The sequence below is a fragment of the Rhipicephalus microplus genome, chromosome X (genome assembly GCF_043290135.1).
Source record: "Rhipicephalus microplus isolate Deutch F79 chromosome X, USDA_Rmic, whole genome shotgun sequence".
Classification (NCBI taxonomy): domain Eukaryota; kingdom Metazoa; phylum Arthropoda; class Arachnida; order Ixodida; family Ixodidae; genus Rhipicephalus; species Rhipicephalus microplus.
Window position 1 is genome coordinate 16,187,233 of NC_134710.1, and position 6,002 is coordinate 16,193,234.

The 6,002-nt window shown below is 47.7% G+C and overlaps 1 pseudogene; it reads right to left on the reverse strand.

The window, feature by feature from the left end:
- Window positions 1–822: 822 nt before the first annotated feature.
- Window positions 823–5,777, reverse strand: LOC119175580 (protein argonaute-4-like; annotated as a pseudogene).
- Window positions 5,778–6,002: the final 225 nt, after the last annotated feature.

Genomic DNA, 6,002 nt, shown 5'->3' on the forward strand with positions numbered 1-6,002 from the left:
GACCTTCCGGTGGCTAGCCAGTGCCATTGGAGGTGTTCTTCGCGTGATGTGACGTTCAGCTCTTCTTCGAGTCGGCTAGAAAAGGGCTGGTCTGGTCGGCACCCATCGCCTTCGAGAGTTGGCAGTTTTGGCAATTGACCACCGTGCTCGCTGCTACGGCTTTCCGAATCGGTGTTGATCGCCTGCTCTCTAGTTCGGCGCCTAGGCTTGGGGCGGTACTGCTGGTGTCATGGGCCAGGATGTTCCCCATCTAACGTTGCGCTTGTCGATGACCGCCATCGCAGGTAAGCTTAGGGAGATTTGACGTTCTCCTGTCCTGGGAGTTTTTGCTTTTTGGGGCCAGTGGCCTATGGTGTATTTTGCTCTTCTGAGCAACAAGAACTTTAGCGACCATTGCTCATGGGGTTGGCATTGGTGAGTTCATCTCCATGCTGCATTGGCCTCACTCGGTGGCGCACGCTGCTGTGCCAGCCGTTTCCAGCAGAATATTTTGATCCTGCTATATCCGCGGTGATTTGATTATAAGTTTCACATGCTGCGCCCTCATCCCGTTTGATTGCTCTTTCCACATATATGTTGCATGCGTGTTCTACTTCAGTTGCCAATGCTGTTTCTGGTTCACAAAGCCATCCTTCGTGAGAATCATGGGTAGGTTTACCGGATTGTGGCTGCGTGTGGTGAGCGTCCACTGGTTAACAGCGTGACAGATCTGGACAGTATTGTCTCACGAAATTGAGGTCGTCTCGAAGGCTTTGTCACTAGCGATAATCATCTCCACGCATTGCATGATAAAAGGTGAGCTGTGTAGGATATTCGAAGTCCTCAAAGCGCGAATTCTTCCAGCGGTGTGGCGTGCGCTGTGGGGAAGCCGTAAAAACGCCGGCTCACCGTGTCTGCGTTGAATCCTACTCCGAGGTCGATGTCTTCGATGAGATCGTTGGAGCTCTGAACACAAAAGAAAGACACTCAGGTAAGTACGTGCAGAGAAGTTAACAAATACGTAATATGCAGCTGAAGCTGAAAAGTTCTACTCTTGAAGACAGCAGAGGCTCTTCCTCGCGTCATCCGCTTGTGGAATGATCTCTCGAATGACATTGCATATCAATCAGACCCCGAAAAATTCAGACAACTTCTTCACTCTTTCTTTCAGTCATAGACACTTCGATTGGTTCCTTTTTACAAGTATTTGTTGCACCTCCTGTATCGTTCCAGTGTAATTATATTCATTCTTTTTTTTCTATTTCCTCCTGGTTTTTTTTCACTTTGTGACCGCCTGCATTTTCCTACTTTATAATGTTCTTATACACACGAGAAAAACTCTCTTATCGCCCTTTATTATCCTGTATTTCTTAAACAAGAACAAATGCTTTCTGCACGCTGCTCTAAAATATTTTTGGCTACGTGTGTACTAGGTGTTTTTTAGTAAGTGTATTGCGGATATCTGTTCTCCTCCCACCAGCAATGTTCCGATGTGTAACTTCAAATGACTTTTTGTACATTCTCTCTTTGGTGACATATAACGCGTTGTTTTTTGTTGTGTTCTTTCAAAGTTTGATGTTTCCTTACGGTTTTGTCGCGACACTCAACCTCTGTAACCCCCCTTACACAATGCCCTGCAACAAGGGCCTGTAAGGTATTTTTAAATAAAGAATAAAAGAATGCACAGTCAGTTATCTCATGCTGCTCGTCTCGATTCTATAAAATATTGCAGATAAATATGAGGAAGGGTTGTCAGAAGCGGCGCTGGCACCACCGGCAACGTGGCTGTAAGCGGATACGCTGCGAGCGCGGTGAAATTGAATGCGATACAAGCAGCCACGCAATAACATAGCTTTTTTAACTTCTGCGAGCATTTGTTCATTGTCTACGTGATAAAGTTGATAAATGAATCACGCCGCTTACTTCCGTTGCGGGGTGGCATTTCTTCTCGGAGAGAGCAAAAGTGGTGGGGAACCCGATGTTCGCCGAGCACGTCTGTCAATCAAACTGAATAAGGCGTAAACTCGAATACAGATTTCATGATTCTGAAAAGGTCCCAGTTCAACTCCCGAAGGCCATGGTTCCTCTGTGACTATCAAACGTTTGATACGGCAGACGCTAAGCAGCAGCTTCTCTGCATATAAAACATTTTGGTCATCTTACACTACTTGTGCAGGGTCGGAGCCATAGAGGAGTTTGTGATAACCTAGCTTCTTCCAGCTTTTCGAATCAATCTTCTACATATCTGCTTGTCTACCTCCAAGTGAGGGCCGCATAAGTTGTTTTAGTTTTATTTTACTAACTATGTAGGCCTAGTGAACACATCATTGAACACTTGTGATTTATTGATAAGGTATCAAAATTACAATATTTATCTGAGGTGCAATTCTCATAGCCATCTTTGTGTCGAACAATTTAAGGTCATTCCTATTAGCACGATCGTTATAGTCATCTTATCAGTAAGGTATCATTTTCACAGTTTAATCTATCGAGCTCTTTATTAACGTCATGTTAGTTAGCATGGTTTATGTAGTGCGTCAACTAGAATGCTTTAGTAAGCATGGTTCGAGCTTCAGATGGCTTTGTTACATTGGTCTTATTGGGATGTGGTGTAGTTACTTGAAGCTTTCCACAACCGTGCAGCCTACTTGCTAATCAGCCAGCTGCAGTGGCTTGAATGCTAGCTGACGATAGACACAACGAAGAAGGCTTGCAGCAGCCGAGCAGCGTGCATGGATGTACAGGCTAACCCTGATAATTAACACGTAGCCCCAAGTTTAGTTGTGGTCATGATGTTGTGAAACGGTAAGCCCGAATGAATCTCAGAGGCCACCATGGTGATTGGTCTAAAGCCCACTTGGTATAGGCATTTAAAGCTTTAAAACGTATTTAAACAGCTCGTTCCTTTAAAAAAATGATGGTATTACTACGAGGTTAATGATGAAGAGTTGGACGAAGCTCTTGCTATTTAAACTACCTCGCCCACACCTAAAAAAACTCGTAAGTAAAATGTCATTAAACAGTGTATAATAAACAATGTAGTTTATTACTTCCGGTTTGTTTTTGCTTTATTATGACCACTCCTCGAGCAGCGCGGTGTGGATCGGCTTGCACTTCGTGTCGGCCGAGCTGATGCACCCCGGCTGCTCGATGCGCATGCCGAGCTCGTGGCCCGTGCGCAAAAGCAATTTGACAAAGTTGTCCAAACTGCACGGACTAGGATGTATGCCATGATTGGTGGGTGGCTCACGCCCCCCTAGCTTGTCGAAGATACATACTATAATTTTGCTACAAGGACATTTAGTGAATTAGTTGAAATAACCACCTTTGTTTGATTCACCTCAATAGATTTTTCAGACCACAGCGGTTCAATTTAAACACAAAATTCACGAAAGAAAATGTTCCATGCTGGAGAGGAGCAGTACCATTTTTCAGAGAGTCCTGCAACACCTCTCTCAGGTCAACTGGGTACCCCAAATTTTGAGGGATTCGGTTCCGGCCCCAAGTGGCGGTGTGTAATCGGCAGTGGCCGACAACCTCGTATCCGCACTTTTTACGTGAAGAGCACCGAGCACATGTACCACATATATCTGCCATTTTGTGCATTTGGGGAGCCCTTCGCCACCATGGCAGAGTCGCGGACCAGTGGGTCTTCCACATTCAATCCTCTAACAAACTTCCATTGTGGTACTACCCAGCTCTGGTAGTAGATATTTCTATTTAACATGACATAACTTGACTTGCAGACGTCTCTAAGTGGCCGTCCTCACCATAACTTACCTTGCATATGTGTGTTACGTAGTATAGAAAATTTTCTTTGAAAAAATTGGAAACTTTGACGAGCCAATGTCATCAAGACGGGGAAGGCTAAGTGAAGTATGGGGCAAATGTGAACCGCCTCCGTATGTTTGCATTTGCCCGTGAGCTCCTAAAGAAAAGAAGCGAAACCTTCCTGTCTCGCTGAGCGAAGCGGCTCAAGTTGAGCAGCGTCCAGCGCGTCAGCAAGGCCGCCCTGTAGAAGTGATTGCCGCGCAGCTCCCGGAAGCCCTCGCGAGGCTTGGTCACCGCGTTGTTTTCAAACACCCTACAGGGACGGTGGTTCGAGCACCCGCCTTTTCAGCTGAGTCGGCTCAGTGCTGATTTTGATGTTGAAATCGTGCAGGCATTTGTCGCCACTGCCGAGCAGGTCCCGGACGGACTGGCGGATCTCGTTGAAGCGCTTGGCCGGAGCCTGAGCGGTTCGCTTGATCATCTCCGAGGTTTGATTCTTGCCCAGTTTTATCCGGCAGTGCTGGCTTTTAACAATTTCGCACACCTCCAGGGGCAGGTAGATGGGGTGTGCGAGGCTGCCAACCTGAATGCAGGGCAGGTTCGGCTGAACCAGGTGGCCGTAGCGGTTCTGGAAGTAGTCGGCCACCGAGCAACGGGAGCCATCCTCCATGCCGAAGAACAACTTTTTGGCGGACTCTTTGGTGACCCGGACGACCTTGTACTTCCGACGGTATGGCAGGTGGGTCACCTAATGAGTAGTAATTAAGTGTGAGAGACTCAGAAGGGGACCTACCTTGTCGCAATGCTGGCCATTTCTGATTATGGCTTTGAAAACAATCATGAGAAAATCACGCTTTCGAAGAATTAAAGCAGAGTCTCTGACGACGTCACGAATGCTGGTCAAATCGCTGGAATATAGTGGTGGCACGCTGCCATTACATATCTAGACCTTGCTTTACAGCAGTTTTTCCAGCATCAACCTACAATGGAAGCGTGGTCTTCCTTTTATTTAGGTCCCGTAAAAATTGTTGCAGATTCTGCATACTACAATTGGAAGACGCACAGGTCGTAGGTACTGTTTCAACGTATTTTAGAAGCATAATTGTCGGACATCCCGGTTGCCCTGAGGCTTTGGATATCCGTCTATAACCATTAATCGATATCCATTTGTCATTATGCCTATGTTATTTACATATCTACTCAATCTCTACCTCGAAAGGAGGGAGACACTTGACGAAAAATAAGCGGGGTCAATACCTTCTTGACCCCCCTCCAGCCCCATTATTACAGCGGTGTACTCGCCTTGATACGCAGATCCTTGAGTTCCTTGTTGAGCCGAACTTTCTGAAAATCCTGGAGGTCCCGGAAGTCAGCCGCGGTCATATCGCGACGTCCGTCGCTCAAGATCTTGCACATGAACGATATCACCGGCAGCGGCTCGCATAACGTGATGGCTGACATGTCCACGTTCAGCATGGCCTTCCACTGGGCTGGTAGGACACTGGTGTAGTTGCCGAACCACACTTCGAGACCGCCCCCAGAGAGTCCGCCTGGTTCGGAAGCGGTGGCTTGAAGAAGGACCGGCCGATTGGAGTCAACCTGATGGAAGGGCCATGAAGCAGGACAATGTCAATGGCTTTCAGGACCTCTTGCGGAACGGTGTTGACCCGGTTCTAAAAGGCAGCACGCAGGGCGTTCAGGTTTACAGTGGCCACGTACTGAATCTTGACGACGAACTTCTGCGCCCTCTGGTCTTCTTCGAGGTCCACCACGAAGGTCCGCTCACGAAACTTGAGCTCCCGACGCGTGTACAGGTTCTTTCGGCCATCGAATACCGGCACGCAGTTGCGGAAGTCTAGGTGGTACCTCTTCCCCAGCTGTTCAATGGCAAGCCGGTTGACCTTTGTACTTATGCAGCGGTACTTGTGCTTCTTGGGTATATTTGCCTCCTTGTTGTTCTCAGAGATCTCCACGTCATAGCAGTAGACGTTGCCCGCCGGGAGCTCGACGGAAAAGTGGTTTGCCATCAGCTGGATCGGATGACCGAGCTTTCCTTGAGTGGGTCGACGCGGGAAGTGGGATGGTAGAGTTCTTTGCACCTTTTGCTGTATTGTCAGATGACGGGAGTGACAAAAGTTTGTAGTGACCAGCACGCATACGTTTCTGTGCAAAAATGCACTCAGTACACATGGTGGGCGAGAGGATTTTCTGGAGGGGGGTGTGAGTCAGTTCACATCGCGGCTGCTGAAGGG